Here is a 22,968-nt window from a genome sequence, read left to right as displayed (position 1 = left end):
AGTGCAGAGTCCTGCACTTAGGATAGAAGAATCCCATGCACCGCTACAGACTAGGGACCGAATGGCTAGGCAGCAGTTCTGCAGAAAAGGACCTAGGGGTTACAGTGGATGAGAAGCTGGATATGAGTCAACAGTGTGTCCTTGTTGCCAAGGAGGCCAATGGCATTTTGGGATGTATAAGTAGGGGCATTGCCAGCAGATCGAGGGATGTGATCGTTCCCCTCTATTCGACATTGGTGAGGCCTCATCTGGAGTACTGTGTCCAGTTTTGGGCCCCGCACTACAAGAAGGATGTGGAAAAATTGGAAAGACTCCAGCGGAGAGCAACAAAAATGATTAGGGGACTGGAACACATGACTTATGAGGAGAGGCTGAAGGAACTGGGATTGTTTAGTCTGCGGAAGAGAAGAATGAGGGGGGATTTGATAGCTGCTTTCAACTACCTGAAAGGGGGTTCCAAAGAGGATGGATCTAGACTGTTCTCAGTGGTAGCAGATGACAGAACAAGGAGTAATGGTCTCAAGTTGCTGTGGGGGAGGTTTTGGTTGGATATTAGGAAAAACTTTTTCACTAGGAGGGTGGTGAAACACTGGAATGCGTTATCTAGGGAGGTGGTGGAATCTCCTTCCTTAGAAGTTTTTAAGGTCAGGCTTGACAAAGCCGTGGCTGGGATTATTTAGTTGGGGATGGGTCCTGCTTTGAGCAGGGGTTGGACTAGATGACCTCCTGAGGTCCCTTCCAACCCTGATATTCTATGATTCTATGAAGTAAGTGATTCTAAGTCGATCTAAGATACATCGACTTCAGCTACGCTATTCTCGTAGCTGAAGTTGCATATCTTAGATCGATCCCTCCCACACACACACACAGTGTAGACCAGGCCTTAGGTGCCACAAGTACTCCTCTTCTTTTTGCAGATTCAGACTAACATGGCTGCTACTCTGAAACCTGTCAAATGTATTTGTTTTTCAGGATTTAATCACTAAATAAGCTCTGCAGATAAATTTGGTCTGTAGAAAGTTCATGAACAGTGCATTGCAAATATCCAGAGAGTGTCTATTTTGAACATTTACATTTCTAGATTTAAGCTGTGTTGTTTAGTTGTGATTGGACACAGAGGCCTCCTAGTATTGTTTCTGTTCTCTGAGTAGATGACTGACTATTTTTAGAATCAGTTTTCCCATGCAAATACTTCAGTTTCAAAGTTCATAATTCCCTTCCTGCAAATATTTGTCAATATTCACATAAATTGTAATTTCTGTGAATATTCTTTCCAGGATGCTAGCTCATTAGTCATAGAAAATTAAAAACACAAAGTTTTTGAAGTAAATTCAGTTATATTATTCAAGAAAATATTTATGGAAATCTTTTTTGAAGTTTTGGCCCAGATTTTATTGGAATTTTGACTTATACCTTACAATGCATTAAAATACTTCCAGATTTTACTATAAATGGAGTTTCACTGTATCCACTTTCAATATATTTGATTTTCACCATATCTACTGAACAAATTACAATTTTGTTTTCATTACTATAAATACAATGCCAACTGTCAACATATTCTAATCAACCAGGCAGTTATTAATTGACTGATATAAAAAAGCATATTTTAATATACGTGTCATGGAAGAGGTGGGTCTAAGAAAAGATATTTTTAAACAAGCAGAGAAGCATGTCTTTTGTGAAAAATCAATATATTACAAAAATATTTCAAGTTAAGCTAAAGTTTTTTAGTTTCCTTAAAAAAACAAGGAGGACTTGTGGCACCTTAGAGACTAACAAATTTATTTGGGCATAAGCTTTCTTGGGCTAAAACCCACTTCATTGGATGCATGCAGTGGAAAATACAGTAGGAAGATATATATACACAGAGAACATGAAAAAATGGGTGCTGCCATACCAACTCTAATGAGACTAATCAATTAAGGTGGGCTATTAGCAGCAGGAGAAAAAAAACGTTTGTAGTGATAATCAGGAAGGCCATTTCAAACAGTTGACAAGAAGGTGTGAGTAACAGTAGGGGAAAAATTAGCATGGGGAAATAGTTTTTACTTTGTGTAATGACTTGTCCACTCCAAGTCTTTATTCAAGCCTAATTTAATGGTGTCCAGTTTGCAAATTAATTCCAGTTCTGCAGTTTCTCATTGGAGTCTGTTTCTGAAGTTTTTTTGGTTGAAGAATTGCCACTTTTAGGTCTGTAATTGAGTGACCAGAGAGGTTGAAGTGGTATTTTAATGTTATAATTCTTGACATCTGATTTGTGTCCATTTATTCTTCTGCATAGAGACTGTCCGGTTTGGCCAATGTACATAGCAAAGGGGCATTGTTGGCACATTTCACATTGGTAGATGTGCAGGTGAATGAGCCCCTGATGGTGCGGCTGATATGGTTAGGTCCTATGATGGTGTCCCCTGACTGGATATGTGGACACAGTTGGCAACGGGCTTTGTTGCAAGGATAGGTTCCTGGGTTAGTGTTTTTGTTGTGTGGTTGCTCGTGAGTATTTGCTTCACGTTGGGGGCCTGTCTGTAAGCGAGGACTGGCCTGTCTCCCAAAGTCTGTGAGAGTGAGGACAGGTTGTAGATCCTTGATGATGCGATGGAGAGGTTTTAGATGGGGGCTGAAGGTGATGGCTAGTGCCGTTCTGTTACTTTCTTTGTTGGGCCTGTCCTGGAGTAGGTGACTTCTGGGTATTCTTCTGGCTGTGTCAATCTGTTTCTTCACTTCACCAGGTGGGTACTGGTGTTTTAAGAACGCTTGATAGAGATCTTGTAGGTGTTTGTCTCTGTCTGAGGGGTTGGAGCAAATGCGGTTGTATCTTAGAGCTTGGCTATAGACAATGGATTGTGTGGTGTAGTCTGGATGAAAGTCAGAGGCATGTAGGTAAGTATAGCAGTCAGTAGGTTTCCGGTATAGGGTGGTGTTTATGTGACCATCACTTATTAGCACCGTAGTGTCCACGAAGTGGATCTCTTGTGTGGACTGGTCCAGGCTCAGGTTGATGGTGGGATGGCAATTGTTGAAATCCTGGTGGAATTCCTCAAGGGTTTCTTTTCCATGGGTCCAGATGATGAAGATGTCATCAACGTAGCACAAGCAGAGTAGGGGCATTAGGGGACGAGAACTGAGGAAGCATTGTTCTAAGTCAGCCACAAAAATGTTGGCATACAGTGGGGGCATTCGGGTTCCCATAGCAGTGCCGCTGACTTGAACGTATACATTGTCCCCAAATGTGAAATAGTTGTGGGTGAGGACAAAGTCACAAAGTTCAGCCACCAGGCTTGCTGTGACATTATCGGGGATATTGTTCCTGAGGGGTTGTAGTCCATCTTTGTGTGGAATGTTGGTGTAGAGGGCTTCTAAATCCATAGTGGCCAGGATGGTGTTTTCTGGAAGATCACCAATGGATTGTAGTTTTCCTCAGGATGTCAGTGGTGTCTCAAAGACAGCTAGGAGTACTGAGGAGAGAGTCTACATAGCCAGACAATCCTGCTGTCAGGGTGCCAATGCCTGAGATGATGTGGCATCCAAGATTTCCAGGTTTATGGATCTTGGGTAGCAGATAGAATACCCCAGTCAGGGCTCTACGAGTGTGTCTGTGCAGATTTGTTCCTGTGCTTTTTCAGGGAGTTTCTTGAGCAAATGGTATAGTTTCTTTTGGTAATCCTCAGTGGGATCAGAGGGTAGTGGCCTGTAGAATGTGGTGTTAGAGAGTTGCCTAGCAGCCTCTTGTTCATATTCCGACCTATTCATGAGGACGACAGCACCTCCTTTGTCAGCCTTAATTTCCTTAATGTTTAATAATATATTATTTTCTCAACAATAGCCTCTTCCGCCCAAGGTATTTTTATTTTATTTCATAGAAATGCCTTGAATCATGATAATAGAATACATTGGGGTAACGTTCAAAAATCATTTAAAAAAACCTCTTTATTGATTTTCACATTTTTACACACTAAGAAAATGTACGTTAAAGCTTTGGAAAGCAAACAGATGCCTACATGGAGCACAAAGATCAAACAGAAAACACAAGAATTAAAGTACATCCCTGAGTCAGGGGACTACTTTACTAGAATAACACAATAAATTCCAGCAGTTCTCTTTAATGAGTTTCTAAATAAGCATTAACATACTCTTTAATGCAAAATAGGTTGATCTGATAACCAGATTCATGGCATCATTTGGATTAGCTACTCCCATAAGAAAAGAAAAGTTAGGAAATGGTTTATTAATAGACTGTGTGAAACTGTGAAAATATTTCCATGGACATGTGTACATTTTTGCATTAGATGATGTCACACGACATTTTGCTTTGTCAATTGTTGAGAGCATTTTCTAAACTGAGTGCTTTACATGCCAGTGAGCCCCATCCTAGTTCAGTACAGGGAGCAGAAAGCTACTATATTTGAAAACTATTGTTGACCCAAGCAATTAGTCAAAGTTCGGAGCCATGGGGATGTTCCAGTTGGAAATAGTCTGCATCAAAGAAAATACCAAGCAATTTCTATCTTGTTTATTTACAAAGAATGTTCAGAGTCCTGCTTCTCAAACACAAGAGGAACCAAATCCTGCTTCTCGAATACAAAAGGAACAGATTCTTAGCTTACAACCATAATCCTATTTAGCTAACAGAACCAAAAGCTTTCTCTCTATATCTTTTTCCAGGCACCGTTCTCCCTGGCTACTGTTTGGTTTTCTTGTTTTTTTACAAGGACTCCTTTTCTTTTTGCGAATACAGACTAACACGGCTGTTACTCTGAAACCTGTCTCTGTTCTGTGTCTTCTCTGTTTCTGTGTATTCTGCACACACAAACATACACACAGCCCCCTATTCAAAACAATACTTAGCAAAAGCTCCTGGGTAGGTTCACATGCAAATGGATAAAAACCAGGCAATTCAGTGTAAAAGCTTACACACTTTCCTTGGCTTGTCCTGCTGATAATAACTATTCCTGCATGTGCAGGTAGGGCACATTATGCACTGGTGTGAGAACTATGTAATGCCTATGCCTATAGGCCATGCTACGAACAGGTTATCTGTCTTAACCTGGAGGTTCTTTGCTTCTGTCACAAATTTGTAATACACCCTTAGAATTACAAATAGCTTTTGTATATGCAGCTTTTTCCTGTAGAAACTCTCCTTTGTTTTCCAGTACTGCACCTTTAAATGTAGAGGAGTCTCCATCCCGCTGCAGAGGCAGCTGGCATTTTATGTTTCAGTTCAAATAAAGAATTTAGGCAGATGAGTCCCTCTGTCTTCCCTCTTTCATAGAGACTTACTATTTGTTCTTTAACTCTGCCTTGTTTACCTTAATCTGAAATGAGTCATCTAAATTACAAATACATGATTCACTCTTTTTGTATATGAGGAACAGGAACACCCTGGGCTAGTTATCATCTATCTATCTAATCAGGTTTAAAGATAAGTTTAAAGATAAAGATCTACTAAGTTATAATTATTGAAAATGAGGAATCTCCACTTCATAAATTGTAATAAATCCTCTCCAGTATTGTTAGAGTGAAAGTAACAGTTTTTTAAATGCATATTAATATATTTAATGATACCCTTACTCACATCAGCCTCCAAACTGAAGTTCTTCTTCTTAGCATATGTGCAATGTGCCTCAGGTGGTACATGATCAGGATTCATCACCGAATTTGGTCCACTGGTTGGATCATTAACTTCCCTGGCTTGGGCCGGGTACTGATAGGGAGTGCGACATGAACACTGATCCATGCCTCCCCACACTGAGGTGAAGGAGCATGAATCAGTGGGGCTATCTGTATGAGTAAAGGTTTACAGGATTGGATCTACAAAGAGATAAAATGGCCTGTGAGTTATTTGAAATCTATCCTGGATCCAGTTTAGTTTCTGTTAGAGTACATCTGGGGACACTGGGCCTGACTTTAATCTCAGTTATGCTGGAGAAAATCCATTGTAATTCCATTGACTTTAGTGTAGTTACACTGGATGTATACCAGCATAATGAAGGTCAGAACCCAGCTCACTCATTGTGCACATACTGATTGACTAAATACACCTTTCTGATGTCACAGCCATTCATAAATTCCCCAAAGTGCACAGCTGTGACCTCATCACTTATAGATTTAACAAAGAAAGTATTTAGGAAGAATGTCAACCCAATCCTGTAAACTCCCTTCCCTTCTCCTGTTTGCTTTCCTCTCTTCCCATCTCCCAAACTACCTTTGTTGCAGGCAGCTGAGAATTTTAAATGGCTAACATTACTGAAGAGGTTTGGGAACCCTTAACAAGATTCCAGTTCAGGGTAGTTACTTGACAAGCAGCTCAGCTCTGACACGCAACAGAACCTGAGAAGCAGCTAGGCTGCTTCTAACAGAACTAAGCTGACCTAAGTGCAGTCTGTACTTCCTTGCTGGCCAGCTCCCCTGAGTATAGAAACCACTAGCTGGTTTTCCTAAGGCTGGCTGGTGCAGACACCAAGTCTTGACTCTAGTTTCTTCACGACTCGATTACACTGAAGAGTCTAGCATGCCTAAGGCCAGTCAGTTCAGCACAAGAAGCTAGCAATTGTGTCTTCATGCTTTGGGGTTGGATCTGGACTACCATGAAGAAAGGAGGCAGTGGTGAGGGAGGCACTGTATGCCCTTGAGAAGATACAGACAAATCTGGGTTGACTGGGAGACTTGGACAATCAGAGTTTGTGCTGTAACAACTTGTCTGGACCTCTAACTTTAGAATATTAGCTTAGGAAGAAAAAAAAAGTTCTGGCATTTTCTGTAGGGAGATGGTATTCTAGCCTCGCTCTTTGAACGATTGTAAGTGAATGGATGTAGCAATACATACAGCACATTGACTTTATGTTTCAATTAATATCAAGATTTATTGTCCCAACGGTTAAATATTGACTTAAGCCAACAGAAGTCAATATCTGCTATTTTACATGTTCTGTATTACACTTCAGGAAGAACAATTGGTGGGGAAGGCTGAAGGCCATGTAGGGCCATGACTTAAGCCTTCATGTAACTGGTCATTAACTGTTTGCAAATACTCTCCCCCACCCCACCCCCTGCACATTCATTATTACTTTTACAGAAGTTATTAAATGAAGAAAATAGGTTGTATCTCCTTTATTAGATGTCCATTGAGTGCTCTATTTTTTTGGTCTTGTTTGCTCATCTTTCCCTAGCAGTTAATGACTTGGGAAGCCAGCCTTCATTTTCAGTGTTCTACTGGGGGCATAACAAGCATTGCATTATTCCACATGCAGATATACTGGCCTAATTTTCAAATGTGAATAGTGATTTTGGATGCCTCCTAGTGATTTTTGGTGTTCAACCTAAGACACCTTAGAGGAGCCCCATTTTTTTTTCCAGAAAAAAAATGGCAAACCAGTTCAATTTAAAGTGTCTCAGTTTGGCATCCAAAAATTGAGGCATCCAAAAATCACTAGGTCACATTTGAAAATGTAGCTCAGCATATTTTTTTTACTGTAAGTTGAATCCATGTGTGCCCCACTCCAGTGTAAGGTTTCTGTCACCCCCAGGGAAACCCCAAAAGGTCCAATTCTCAAGTTTTCTAATCCTATAATTTAAAAAGTAGGAGAACATTTTTTTTAAAAAATCCAAATATAGTTTGGTCTTTGGGCTGATGTCTCCTGTACGTAAAGCTTCATTTCCATGCAGAATCTTCCCATGTCCTGGCTAACTTCTAAATACCGTATATACTCGAGCATAAGCCGGTTTGTTTATAAGATGACACCCCCCCCCCAGATGGATAAGTAAAAATGGAAAAATTTTATGACCCATTCATAAACCGACCCTGTAATTCAGGGGTCAGCAAACTTTGGCTCCCGGGCCATCAGAATAAGCCGCTGGCGGACCGAGATGGTTTGTTTACCTCGAGCGTCTGCAGGCGCAGAGGTAAACGTAAGTAAACAAAGTGTCCTGGCGCGCCAGCTGCTTACCCTGATGGGCCGGGACACCAACTGGTGGGAAATTTTTGGCGGGGGAGAAGCTGGGGGTCAGGGGAGTGACCCCGGTGATCACCCCCCACATGACCCCACCCCAGCCCGGGACCCCCACACTCTCCCCATCCCATCCCATCCCTTCCCACCTGGTCTGGGGAGGGCCAGGGGAGGGTGTCTCTGGCCTGGCCGGAGCTGCTCCGGTGGGCCAGACCGGGCGGCTTGGCCGCAGCCTGTTCCAGCGGGCTGGGCTGGACGGCATGGCTGCAGCCTGCCAGCCCCGGAGTTGCAGCTGCTTCGGAGGCTGAGGGGGGAGAGCAGCGTGGCCAGAAGCAGAGAGACTCTGGCCCCGCCTCTTCCCTTCTGGCTCTGCTGGCTCTCCTTGCCCCCTCTGTTGGGAGGAGGGGCTGTGTTCCACCTCTCCCTCTCTATACCCGTTCATAAGCCGACCCCCTTCTCTGATGCTTCCCTTTTTTACTAAAAAAATTCGGCTTATGAACGAGTATATACGGTAACAGTTATTAGTGAAAGCAATAGCAGAACTTTTCTGCTATACTGTACGAGTAGCTATAGTGCTATACTGTACTAGTAGCATTACTATCCTCAGAAATTAAACCCAAATGATCCACATGAATCAATACATTTCTAAAGTTCCTGTTAATACCAATGCAAATCAGGACTCTCAAAGATAAGGCTATATCCTAGGAATCCTGAAATTAAAGGAAAAACCCATTTCAGAGAAACAGTTACACCACCCCGAAGTAGTATTTCACTTTCTCTTGTGTCATCTGCCTTCCGTGGGGTTGCCTGTGTGTAACTAGGGAGAAAATCAGGACCTATTCTTTATATTCTATGACTAAAACTGGCCACACTATCTTCCTTTCCCCTCCTTAAAAAGAAAAATCCTGTCATGAAAAAACACCCAAAACAGTCTCAGAAATAAATTTGAGCTGAGACTGACTAATCTATCATGCCACAAGCGCATTTCTACAACCACGCTCTAAACGTTTCAAAATAAGGTAATGGTGAGTACTAATATTTCTTCATATGACATTTTCCCCACCTTTGCACACACATTTGTTATTTACTTACTTATTGGTATTAGTGCAGCACCTAAGAAGCACACACATGGATCGGGCCCCATTGTGCTAGGCACCTTACAAATACTAAACAAAAAGAGATGGTCCCTGCCCCAAAGAGCTTTCTAAGTGTAAGACAAAATAGAACCCACTTAATACAAAACAATAGTAATTAAAACAAAATATATAATGCAAAATAAAGAATACCCAGTAAAATACTGGGAGGCTAAAAAAAAATAAAAGTTCATAGTTAAAAATCATCACAAGTGCTTAAAGTGGGGGAAATAACTTTAGTTATGGCCAGTTATGTTACTGGGCACCAACGGGTAACCAAAAAAACCCAACCCCCCCAGATTGTGCACATGATCCTGTAGCGACTAGTGTTCTGTGTGTGAAACTCCCATTGAAATGAATTACTTTTATACAGACACAGAGGCAGCTACAGGATCATGTCTTAAGGTGGTAGTGTGAAATAGTGTAAATGACATACTCGGGACAGACCTAGGGTGAAATCGTCTCTCCATTGAAGTTAATGGGAAAAACTTATTTCAATGGGGCCAGGATTTCACCCCTAGTGTCTAATTATTAACTTGTCTTTTGAATCACAAGCCCTTTATAAGTCCCATCCTCCATTTCAATGTGGAAATTTGCATATTACTTTTACATTATTACATCAAAGGCATCGTTTGGGCTAATGCTATTCCTAAAGAAAGCTTGACTGGTGATGTCTGTTAAGACCAAATTTGTGACATTGACTTTGAAAGAAAAGTGATGTGAATGAAAGCAAGTCTTTTCTCAGTATGACCTGCGCTATTATCCTGTTTTGGTGCTCTGACTCTAAGAATTTAAAAGGTTGAACAAATGGACAGTAAGAAACCAAAGAACAATCCAAAAATGGTCATTCATGCAACTTTAATTTTGTTTTATGCATACCATATGGGCCAAGTAAATCAACTTGCATGTATTTAAACACTTTATAGACTTTGTCACAGTTTCCCCTTTTTTTAAACGCTTAGAGCTACAAGAAAAGTCACTTCTCTAATCTTTGACCTCTGTTAGAGACCAAGAAAGTGAGCTAGTCAAAACTGTCTGCATGATTAAAATTCCCTCAGCAGTAGGTACAAGGAAAGTATCCTCTGTTCTTAACTTTTTAGCATCAGTTGTCTGTCTGCCTGACTACTTCCCAACAATTAAGGAAACTTTGCATTGTTAGGTTAATTGCTGATCAAGGAAAACCACCCTTTTCAAACTGTTAGTATTGAACATCACTGTGTAAAATTCCTATTTCCTTTTAATAACAACAAAAAAGTAAACAGATTTCAAGGTGGCAAAAGAACAGCAAAGCCCTAAGCACTGAGCAAAGTAAACACCAGGTGAAAGACAAAAGGATGGAAGAATTGATTATGCCACTTGGCTGCTCTCCTGAGGAAGATAAAAGAGGCCAGGATATGCTCTGCTACTCCCTGCATGTAGAAGTCAGGCTTGGAAACAATACTTTGACATCTCTGCCATGCAGATAACTCCAACAAGCAAGTCTGCTGATTTAACTATTCACACTTTGTATTTTTTGTGCCCACTGATTGACAACTACAGAACATATTCTACTGGCCTGATCTTTGTATGTTGGTTTTAATAACAAAGGGAAAGAAAGAATTAGGAGAGGAAAGGGATGAAATTGAAAAGAAAAATGATTAAATGAATGATAAGGTGTGTAGGGCCTACACTAATAGGGCCTAAGAAATCTGAGACTCTGCAAATGTATGCTTTACAAAGAATGTTGGGAAGAACTGTGCTGCCTCGACTGGCAGCTTTCCAAAGGTGGGTCATAGGCATGGTGTTAACTAACGTTCCATAATACTTCTAAAACAGCAAACCAAGGGACTAATCCTGTAATGTGCTGTGCACTCTCAATGGTTATTAAATACAATGGCAGTTGGGATCTCACCGCACTGCTCAGGAAGTGCTTAGCACCTTGCTGGGTCAGACTCTAAACTCTATGTAACATTTTGCTGATAGTAAGATTTAAACTGAGGACATTGAGTCAGCTGACAATCACCTTAAGAGGAGATATGAACTCTTGTGTAAGGCCAGTCAAATCAACTCAATGATGAAAGATACAAAGACAGCATGATCCAAGCCATTTTCTGCATTGTCTTGGAGCAAAACTGCTAATGGTTTGGGGGGCTTTGGGTTTGTGTGTGTTTGTTTGTTTTGGTTTTTTATATATATAAACTTGGGCTTTGCTTCACCACTTACAGTTCCTAGAAACGATAATTTCTGGGAGCTATGTGAAACAACAAGCTGCATGGAGGAGCAGGATATTGGACTACAGACTGGTTTGGGAAGCCAAAATAGAGTGAAGCTGCAGAAGAACCTTAAGGGCAAACAAATTATGCCCTTAGGTATGCACGGCTTTCTCTAGAAGTTGCACATGAATGTCTCAGGGCAAAATTTGGCTCCAAAGATTAAGGGCCTGATCATGACATCCCAAAAAGCCAAAGAGAACAGACAGACATACAAACCATGAGCGAACCGGAAATGCTTAAGCAGCTGGGAGTCGACATTCCCTAGGTTTCGGTAGTCTCATGCTTTCAGAGGTCAGTGGCTGGCCATCTGTGGAGTGGCTGTCAGTGTGTCCTTTCAATCTGGGGGATAACCTAAGTTCTGTGAGAATATTCCAGGGATCTCAGAGCATCTGTCAGGAGGCTGATACCTCTATGGCACTCATCCTGTCCCACTCCCGGTGAAGAATGGCAGCAGAACTCTTATGACTCTGTTACTATGGCCTCCCTTCCTCCATGTGGGCTCTGTCAGCCCCTCTCTCTGAAGCAGGACTTCATGTACCATTCATATATATGAGGAAATGCCAATGGCTTTACAGGGGATGATGCCATGGACAGGAATTTTCTCTAAACTCCTCCCAGTCTCTACTCTGCCTTCTACTTCCAGAAAGAGGGAGGAAGCTAATACTGTGTTCGCCCAACACCCTTCCTTTTGACAAATTTCAGGGGGAAGGAAGGGGCTATACATGCCATTCATTCTCTCTGCTGAAGAAAATTTCAGGGAGGATATGGCCCCAAGTTCTATAAAAATAGCATCCACATTACACTCACAAAATATACAGTCACATGCGCAAACATGTAACTGATCAATCAAGCATCCATGTGTGTGCACACTGACCAGTGTGTGCATGGTGAAGATTGCAGCTTCAAATGGATTCAAATAAGTAGAGTGCACTAGGAAGAAACAGAAAAGCTCATAAAAGAAAAATTGTATTTCCCTGAGGATAGGAAGACAAAATAGCAGGAAGATGAAAACAAAACCAAGCAAAAAACTGCACTGTAAGAGAAAATTGCATTATCTAAAGTACCAATTAAAGGCATTACGAGGCCTAGGTTGCCAGAAAAATGAAAGGGCCATTAGAATAACTACAACAAAGAGCTGACGAATGGGAAAGAATTGGGAAAATGAGAAGAAACTCTAAAAAAAAAAAAAAATCGAAAAAAGAAAGAAAACGGATCGCTGGCACTGTGGGCAATGGGAGGGAGTGCAATAGTAGTAGTAATATCTTACCTTCAAAGGCAATTTTAAAACCTGTGCGCTTTATGCTCCCATGCTGAATCAGGCACAACCAGTATTAACACCAACAGGAATCACTTCACGACCGGTTTGCAGACACCTTTGTGTGTGCAAAGATTGGCAGTCAGACAGGCAAAAGACACAGCAAACGGCCCAACAGTGAGCTGAGAGGGGAATTTTGGCCAGAGACAACCCGGCAAACTCGCACTGCTACAAAAAGTGCCGTGGGATCTTTGATGTCTGTTCAAACTAGACAGGACTTCAGTTGTTAATGACTTGTCCCTAAGACCCACATGGAATTCATTAGAGGTAAGGAGATGGGTAGGAAGTGTCATGCTGTCTGGTGTGGTTCATGACCCGTGAGTGCCAACCTCAGGGCAGACTCAAAAAGCAGGGCAGAAACCCCAAACTGGTGGGATTTTCTATCATTAGATTTTACCAACCCAGGAACAACTGTCGAATACTGGATCACTGTAACAATCTGACCATGGAGTCACAGACAGTCCTCTCGGGCACTCCAATTTATCTTGCTACCCAGGCAATCTAGACTCAGTAATAAATGGTCATGTACCTGAATATGTTGTGAATTTTGGTGTTGTTCCCAGTCCCAAGAGACCAGGCACTTACCCCAGATCAATTTGTATCTTAGATCTCCCACCAAAGATAATGCTGGTAGCCAATCCCAGAGTAAACAAACTAAGGATTTATTAACTAGGAAAAATAAATTAGATAGTTCTTTACAGTGTTAGAAAGTGGGGATTTTCCCTTGTTATATTGTATGTGAGCCGATGTGAGCCTTACTCTTTTGCATGAATGCTGTGTGTGCCTCAGTTTCCCTATGTATAGCACCAACATCTAGGTAGTGGGAATAAGCGTGTGTGACTTTTGCGGAGGCTACTCCAGCTGCCTGCACTGATGCTATGGCTGACCCTTCATAACCTGAGACCCAGGATGGGGATGCGACCAGGTGACTCTTGGCCCTGGGAAGCCAGACAAAGGCCGGAGGAGGAGCAACGGGCAGGGCAGGGGCCAGGCAGCTGGAAGCGAGTCAGTCTCGGCTGGCTTGGAGCTCAGGGGGAGGACAAGAGCCCTGGCTCTGGGCTCCCTTCCCCCCAAGATGGTCTTGGCTGAAAGTCAATGATTTCTGTGCTAACAGGTTCTGTCCTACACTGTGTTCCTGTCGACTAATAAACCTTCTGTTTTACTGGCTGGCTGAGAGTCACGTCTGACTGTAGAGTTGGGGTGCAGGGCCCTCTAGCTTCCTCAGGAGCCCCGCCCGGGCGGATTCACTGCGGGAAGTGCATGGCATGGAAAGGGATGCTGAATGCTCCGAGGTCAGACCCAGGAAGGTCGAAGCTGTGTAAGCTTCTTGTCCTGCAGACCGTATGCTCAGAGAGAGGAAACATGCTCCCACAGAGTCCTGACTGGCTTCATATGGAGTAATTCCAGAACATTGACCCATTGATGCCGTGACAACAGGTTAAAGCAGGCAACATATAGGTACAGATGAGTTACAGTCCATGGTTCCTTAGGATGACAGTTATAGTAATCTGTCCACTGAATGTCTTAGGGCTAATCTAGTTGACCTTGGAGATCTCTGCCTATGTTTCTTAGATCCAGCCCTATGAGAGTTCAAACAGCAAAGAGATAACTATTTATTCTTGTTAGCATCTTTATATGACTTTCCCCCAGAATTCAAACCGATGGGAAGAGGGCTCCTGTATGGAGCTTCTTCATGGGTGGATGGGGAAATCAACAAAGTTTTTGTCCGACAGTGAACCATTTAGTCTTGATAGTTCTTCTTAATGGGCAGGGGAACCACTCTTCCTGCCTAGCTTCACAAGTTCAGAGCAGGCATTTTTACAATTATAAAGCAAAACTTACATATTACCTCATGACATGGGATACAGACATCACAAGTAAGATCAATGCATGCAGCAATTTACAAGCATTTTGTGGAGACTAAACACATTCTTACAAGTCTAACACCTGTCTTGAACAATACTAACATACAGGTGAGCTGGTCTGGTTTCCAGGTATGAATTTGACAGTGCTCAGCTAACACCTACAGACTTGACAAGAGCTGGCACCTGGTTTCTCAACATCACTGGTGAAGAGAGATCCTGCACTCACTTAAGTCATCAATGAGAATAGAAATATTACCTTACTGGCAGAATTATCCTCTTACTCACCACTATCTGAGTACCTCACAACCATCAATAGATTTTTCCCAGAGTATCCCTGTAGAGGTAGGGAAGAATTATCCCTATTTCACAGATGGGGAGCTGAGGGACAGAGATTATGGGCCCAATCTTTCAAGGTGATGAAATTCTCCTATACAGTGCTGTGCACCCTCAGTTCCCATTGGAGTTACAGGTTTCTGAGCACCTCGCAGAAGCCTTGCAGCACATTCAAGAATGTGGTCTAAGTGACTGGCCTAATTAAGCCACACAGGTGACTTGATTCTCAATTGCTCTAAGGCCACATTATACTACTCCAGCTGTGGGTGTAAAATATTATTAAAATGGGTGTAAATATAATTTTATGTCTTCTCACCAAAATTAGTGACTAGCTCCCACCATGATAATGCGGCTCCCCTCCCATAAATGAATGGATGTATTTGTAGAGACGAGTGTGTTTTTGCATTCATATGGACTAAAGTTCTGTGAAGTGCCTCTAAATACATGCTGGAAAACATCCCAGTATATTTAGTGTACTCAGAAACCGGTAGGAGAACATTTCAACCTCTCTGGCTACTCAGTAACGGATTTAAAGGTGGCAATTTTGCAACAGAAAAGCTTCAAAAACAGACTCCAACGAGAAACTGCTGAACTTGAATTAATATGCAAACTAGATACCATTAACTTGGGTTTGAATAGAGACTGGGAGTGGCTGGGTCATTACACATATTGAATCTACTTCCCCATGTTAAGTATCCTCACGCCTTCTTGTCAACTGTCTAAATGGGTCAACTTGATTATCACTACAGAAGTTTTTTCTCATGGCGATAATAGCTCATCTTAATTAGCCTCTTACTCCACTTTTTCATGTTCTCTGCATATATGTGTATATATATATCTTTTTACCATATGTTCCATTCTATGCATCCGATGAAGTAGGCTGTAGCCCACGAAAGCTTATGCTCAAAAAATTTGTTAGTCTCTAAGGTGCCACAAGTATTCCTGTTCTTTTTCCAGTGTACTTAGTGTGTCTATTCTGAAATGTGCTGAGAGAAAGTATCACTACGAACTGATTAGATGATATGCATATAATAAGGTGAACTTTTCCCAGACAAAAACAACGAGAAGTCCTTGTGGCACCTTAGAGACGAACGCATTTATTTGGGCATAAGCTTTCATGGGCTAAAACCCACTTCATCAGATGCATGCATCACCCTGCATCTGATGAAGTGGGTTTTAGCCCACGAAAGCTTATGCCCAAATAAATGTGTTAGTCTCTCAGGTGCCACAAGGAGTCCTCGATGTTTTTGCTGATACAGACTAACATGGCTACCACCCTGAAACCTTTTCCCAGACAGAAGGATATATACTGTAGCTCCATTAGAAGATTTCATATCACTAGTGACTTATTTCCTCTTCCCATATTTCACATGTAGTCACTGTTCAAAGACTTCTGTGATGCAGGGTGTCCTGCCTTCAAAGATAAAGCTTTTATGGAGACCCCTACACAAAGTTTTTTTTTTTTTTTTTGAAGATTTCATCTTCCAATAACATTCTGCTTCATATTTTTCTGCTGGAGGATCTCTCCCTAAGACATCTGTCTCTGCGGAAAACCATCAAGAGCCTTGGGCTCAACTTTCTCTGTCTTTGGGGAAAGACCGAGCTTTCTACACTTGTTTGGGTTGACCAGGAGAGAGAGAACCCCCAGCAGCAGCAATGAAAAGAAGGTTGTCTGGTAGGCATGGATTGCACAGTGAATTGAATAGCAGCTGAACTCTCCTCCAATCTAACGCCACACTCCCTCACTGCCCCTTGTACTTTAGAGAGGTCATTGACTACTTATTTTCAATTTTGGGAGGCACAGTTTGACCAAATAGTAGCTTTCCCAGACCAAAATAGATGACCGTTTCACATTTCACTTTTTGAAGGCCTGGTCACTTTGCAGATAGAATGTTGCAATTGCCCCTCTGAGTGATTTGGTTTCGGGAATAACTACATTTTTTTATTATTATTGCTGAGCAGGAAAAATAGGAAAACATCTTCTAAATAACTCCACCTAATGTGTACGTTTGGTGCTACAGAAACATGTAACAGTGGCTTTGACTTTACAGAATCCGAAAGAAAAGGGAAAATGATGGAAATTTCTCTGACCCTTGGTACCAGCATAATAGAAGTGGATTATTTCAGTGTTTAGTGTAAAGGGAGCTTTGATGTTTTACGATTAAACTAAAGGATATTTTTCACATATGCTGTGTGATTTGTAAAATCTGATAAGTCTATCTGAGGTTTTAAAAAAAAATTGCATACTCACATGAATGCGCATCACTCAGATATCAGAGTGAGCATCTATTATACATGCGGTGGAGCAAACTCTCTCTACGTGACTGCAGTGGAGTTGCCAGGGAGTAACTGAATTTGGCCCTTTATAGCTGTTTTCTCATGTCCTTTATATTTTATTCTCTACGTCCATTGTGTGTTATGTATTTTAGATTATTTATCATTTGACCCTATCAGAAAATTGTACAGCTTCAGCAAAAACAGGAAACGAGTGTGTGAGTGATTCCTGATTAGCATTCGTCTGGGAATATTTCTTGACTGAATATTGTAACAGCATTAAGAGTTCCTGATAGTAACGAACTTGCATGATTACTCTCCCAAAAGCATTTCTGCTGGGAAATGGGCCCAGAATAGTCTCCAGCTACCGTGTGAGCCAGACAGAGAGGTACTAGCACGAAGGACACTTGTGAAGGAGGGGATAGGTGGCCCAGCCATAGAAATTAGCTATGGCTAACAGGCAGGGCATGCACACTTTATGCATCCGATGAAGTGAGCTGTAGCTCACGAAAGCTTATGCTCAAATAAATTGGTTAGTCTCTAAGGTGCCACAAGTCCTCCTTTTCTTTTTACTATATAAACAAAAGCTGATGAGCCCATGAATCGTTAAATAGAGAAAGCCAAGCAGCACAACAGGCAGAACACTGTTTATTTTTCTTGAAAAAATAAATTACTTTTAAAATATCCTGAGTGGGCCAAATTCAGAGAGAATGCATAAGGCAGTGTAAATTAGACCCTACCTGCACCCACACAACCAATGTGTAAGTGAGTCTTATCTATGTATCATAGGGTCTTGTAGTGCACTGATCCTCCATGCCTCCCATGCATGTTAACTCCCCACCCTACTCATGTCTTCTTCCTGATCTCTGACTTGCCAGTTACACCAACTTCAGCTTCACTGCAGGTCAGCCTAAGGGAGCTTCAATAAATGCAAAGGAGCTGTAGCACACACCACACGTCATCGCTGGGTTTGGCTGTGGGGGTGGGCAGTAGGTCACATTTTAGGTTTTGTAAGGCACCGGATTTTAATACATTTCATATTCTCTTTTCACACCTTTTAAAAAAAGGTATTCTTTATTAATTTTGCTAAGAAAGAACCTACAGAGATATTGAATGAATATACTCAAAATACTAGGTGATATACCACAATTTATTCTAATTCTAAATTACAGTGAAATAAAAAAATTACATCCCCAACTTCCCTACAGAAATAAACCTAAATCTCATTGAAAAAATACACAAGATGCATAAAAGTGCATGCCACATATAAATGAAAAGGTATTGTAAATCATACATCATTAAGGGAGACCAGTTTGTCCATTAAACAGAGGAGGTATTATACAAGTGGATGTTAAATGAAGCAAAACCAGACATCTTTTTATTTTTCTCTTTTCCCTGTATCTACAGATACATGGGGAGTACACCAGCGTCTGCCATTTATGCCAAACAGAATGAATACTTGAAAAATCCCATAACAAGGAAGTTAGTGTTTCTTTGCCATTCTTAAACTTCCAGCCTAAGCTGTGACTTAAGTTATAAGAGCTCTTCTTTTAAGTCGTAAAAGAGTTTAATTTATCTTGAGAATGATCCTAAATTGAACTGCTCATGTTGTTAGAGCCATAGAACCTTTCTCTATATTGTTTGCAATGATGGTGTTCCAATTAGTTTGTGATATTTTGATTGTCACAGCAAACTCCCAACCCTACATTTGATTTAACTTTGCCAAATAAATAGAAGTATATAAGTTGGCATGAATCGGAACATCATCCTTCCCACTTTCTGCATGACATTCTTAAAACAACATGTATTTATTTATTTGGTCTTCAAATATATCATAATGAGTGAAGTTTTGAAGACTTGGAAGAATCCCTGTCAAATAAGTCTTTTAGAGCTGAGACCCACTTATCTTCCCTATAGTGATGCACAAATTATGTCTAGATTTTTAAGTATTAAACCAAACTGGAGCTAGTGCAGATCAAGATGTAAGAACCAAGCTGTTTTTATGAACGACATACATTCTGAAGGCAGTATTTTGAATAAAAAACAAATTCTGTACATATTCATGTTGCTGACCTCTTTGTTGATGCAAGAAGGCTTTTAAGGGAGTTGAGTAGGAAAGACTGTTTAGTGTATTGGATGAAACTGACCATTAGGCTTCTGTGCTACAACATGGAATATGCCCAAAGAAGTTCTTTGTTGTTGAAGGCGTCAGTGATTTGCAATATGGCCTCTTGCAATTATAATTTGTTTATGAAGATAAACGAGACCTAATTTTCAGAAATGTTGAGAGCCTGCAGCTTCCATTTACTTTATTTGGAGCTGTAGGGTCTCGACACTTCTGAAAATCAAAACTCACATGGAATTACAGCAAGCCACTGCCCACAGAAACTATGGATGAGAGTACATGGTATAATACTGATCCTTCATGAACATGAAGCTTGCCTCCCTGTCCTTCTGTAGCAGTTGGGGAAGCGACCCAATAGGAGTTTGTATTTTTGAAGCACTGTTAATGCCTGCTCTGATATCCTCTGAGATATCTTTATTATAACAGTAGCTATTGAAATATGTGGATAATGACCTATGCCATGTAACAGGAGTATTAACCTTTTGTAGCTTCTTACCCATGTTGGGTGACAAGGGCCAAGAAATAAAGTTTGGCCTCACTGGCTCAGCTTTATTGCATAGTGCAGAGTGGGTTGAAGTTGCTCAAATACGCTAATATGTCCAGGTCTGTCTCTTTCCATTTGTATAATTGCCTCCACTTTTCCTGGATCTGATCAAACTTCTTTGTCACTAGGTATGTGTCCTACATAATTAATTTCTTTAGCCCACTCTGCCACTTATTCCTGTTCAATTTAAGGCTCTTTTCCTTGGTGTTCTGGAGAACTTTATTCAGTCTCTCATCATAGTGCTGAGCATTGTCATCTAAATTTTCATCACTTTACTTCCACACCATCTCCTTCATATCTTCAAAGATTGGAGGCATAATTCCTTGCTTTTGCTTGAGATATGCAGGTAATGCTGAAGGGAACTTACATGTACCAAAATGGGAGTTGAAGGTGCAGAGTCAGATTCTTCATTCCCTATTCAATTGGGAATAACCTCTTTGAAGTTAATGAAGTAATACCCTAGTGCAGAGGTGGGCAAACTATGGCCTGCAGGCCACATCCAGCCCGTGGAACCCTCCTGCCCGGCCCCTGAGCTCCTGGCCCAGGAGGCTAGCCCGCAGCCCCTCCCCTGCTGTTCCCCCTCCCCCAGAGCCTCAGCTCACTGTGCCCCCAGCGCAGTGCTCTGGGCTGTGGGGCTGCGAGCTCTTGCCGGGCAGTGCAGCTGCAGAGCCGTGGCCTGACCCGGTGCTCTGTGCTGCACGGTGGCGTGGCTGGCTCCAGCCGGCAGCAAGGCTGCCTGTTCTGGTGCTCTGGGCCAGCCACTGGTGCTCTAGGCAGCACGGTAAGGGGGCAGGGAGGGCTGGATAGAGGGCAGGGGAGTTTGGGGTGGTGGTAGTGGGTGGGGGTGTGGATAGGGGTCAGGGTGGTCAGAGGGTGGGGAACACGGGGGCTGACTGGAGGGGGCAGGGGTCCCGGAGGGGAAGTCAGGAAGGAGAAGGGGGTTGGATGGGGCAGTGGGGGGCAGTCAGGGAGAAGGGGTGGTTGGATGGGGCTCGGGTCCTGGGGAGGTCATCAGGGAATGAGAAGCGGGGGGGGAGGGTTGGATAGGAGGTGGGGGCCAGGCCATGCCTGGCTGTTTGGGGAGGCATAGCCTCCCCTAACCTGCCGGCCATACAATTTCAGAAACCCGACGTGGCCCTCAGGCCAAAAAGTTTGCCTGCCCCTGCTCTAGTGTTATTGGGCTATTAAACTGGAATCATGCAAAGTATATTTTTATTAGTGAAGATGATTAAGCATTGGAACAAACTACATAGAAAAATCACTTTTCTATCTCTTGTAGTCTTCAGATCAAGAGTAGATGGCTTTCTGGAAGATACCTTAGAGTCAAACACATTATTGGGCTCAATACAGGAATAAACTGATTCAATTCTATGGCCTGTATTATACAGGAGGTCAGATTAGTTGATCTAACAATACCTTCTGGCCTTCAAATATATGAATCCTGTAGAATATAGCTCTCTGCTTATTTCTCAATTATTTATTATTTCAGATTTTTTCAAGTTTTTTTATTGGGTTTTTCCATACAATTTAAAGAGAGGTTTTTCAAGCTAGATGAGAGGAAAGGATACTTCAGTTATACAATACCAAAGGTCTTTGTCCTTATTTCAATTAAGCTGTATTTCTGGCTACTTCATATTGCAAGCTGGAAAATTCAGGTGAATCTGGCCCTGTATGTACTGAATGTTTAATGTACTAGGAGAATAGTTTTTCCCATTGTCAGGTTGGTGACAATATATCACAAGAGATGTCTAAATTTTGTTGTGGAAAACATTACTTACAATGATGCTGGAGTATAACTGTTGCAGCAGGCAGGGTGTACGTGATAGTTCCCCCCCCCTTCTTCTATCTGTAATTATTAATGCTAGTAACCTTGCATGTTAAGCTGTTTAGCTTTGAAACAGGTAAGTTCATGCCATCTTTCAACATCTGATATCCCAAGGTCAGTGTTATACAGCTCTAACTTCAGTGAATAAAAAGTCAAACTATTGATCGTTCCTGTTGGTCAATTATTGTAAACTAATACTACTGACTTCAGAGCAAATATTAACTATGCAAGTGCTCAGTATAGAATAGAGTGAGTGACAAGACTGTGTACTATTGTAAATTTCTGGTAACCAAGCACGGCTTACCAGAAATTAATATTTATCGGTGTCATTTTTGGTTCTACTTACTATATTCCTTTGATGGATGTTCTCCCAAAGAATCATAAAACATAACAATATGCCAATATATTTTGCAGATGTGTACTTTTAATATTAGACACTGATGCCACCCTCTATAGTTAAGGTTTAAATATGCTTACCATTATAAACTTTCCTTTTCCTTACAACTCTCTGAACGTTCTTTCGGGCTGAAATTCTACATGCTTTGTCCTAGTCCAAAATGCTGAGCAAATTTGACTTTGGCGAGCAATTGAAATGTAAAAAAACCCAACAAACAACCCTCCCCCCCCACAGACACAAAAACCCATGATTTTTTTGTAATCCAGTCAGATATCTTTCACTCTGATAACTTAAAGTTTGTTTCCATTGAGCCTTTAAAATCAAATCTGGTGTGAAAAATATTTGTTTCAGTAGTTTTAAAGCTCAGAGATTTAAATATGGCAAAATTGTGCATTGTTTCTAGTTATCTTTTTCTAAGATGTTTTAAGAATGCACTTGTTAAGGATGCCCTAGTTAAGGATACACTACTCTGATTAATATTTGATTGAGGCACTTATAGAATGTTTATGAGCAGAATATCGGTGCCTTCCAGATTTAGGAAGATACACAAAGAATAAGGTCTGTCAAATGCAGTTTGTGTCCATTTTCATCTCCCTCCTCTGAGAAAATTATATTTATAGTGTATGTGGGGGGTTGTGAGTAAATTAATATGCTGTATGACATTCTTAGGGAAGTTCAAAGAAGTACACCTTGCATTTGAACCAGGACATAATAAGGTTTGTGGCAATTCTTAGTTCTTGTAGGAGAGAGAGCTATACTCTGAAATTAGCTCCCCCAAAAGTTCTATCTCCCGCACAAATGATTTTTACCTTAGAGGAAGACAGTTCCATTATTACTGAAGAGCAGAAAAGACAATGGCAGTTGTAGTTCCAGGTGGTGAAACTATTTTAGGTATCCTGAGCCAAAGCTGCTTAGCACTTCAAAAAGAAGACTCAGACCTTCATAGTTAATTGGAGAAA

This window comes from Eretmochelys imbricata, chromosome 4, assembly GCF_965152235.1.
Source record: "Eretmochelys imbricata isolate rEreImb1 chromosome 4, rEreImb1.hap1, whole genome shotgun sequence".
Taxonomy (NCBI): domain Eukaryota; kingdom Metazoa; phylum Chordata; order Testudines; family Cheloniidae; genus Eretmochelys; species Eretmochelys imbricata.
This window is presented reverse-complemented; position numbering follows the sequence as displayed.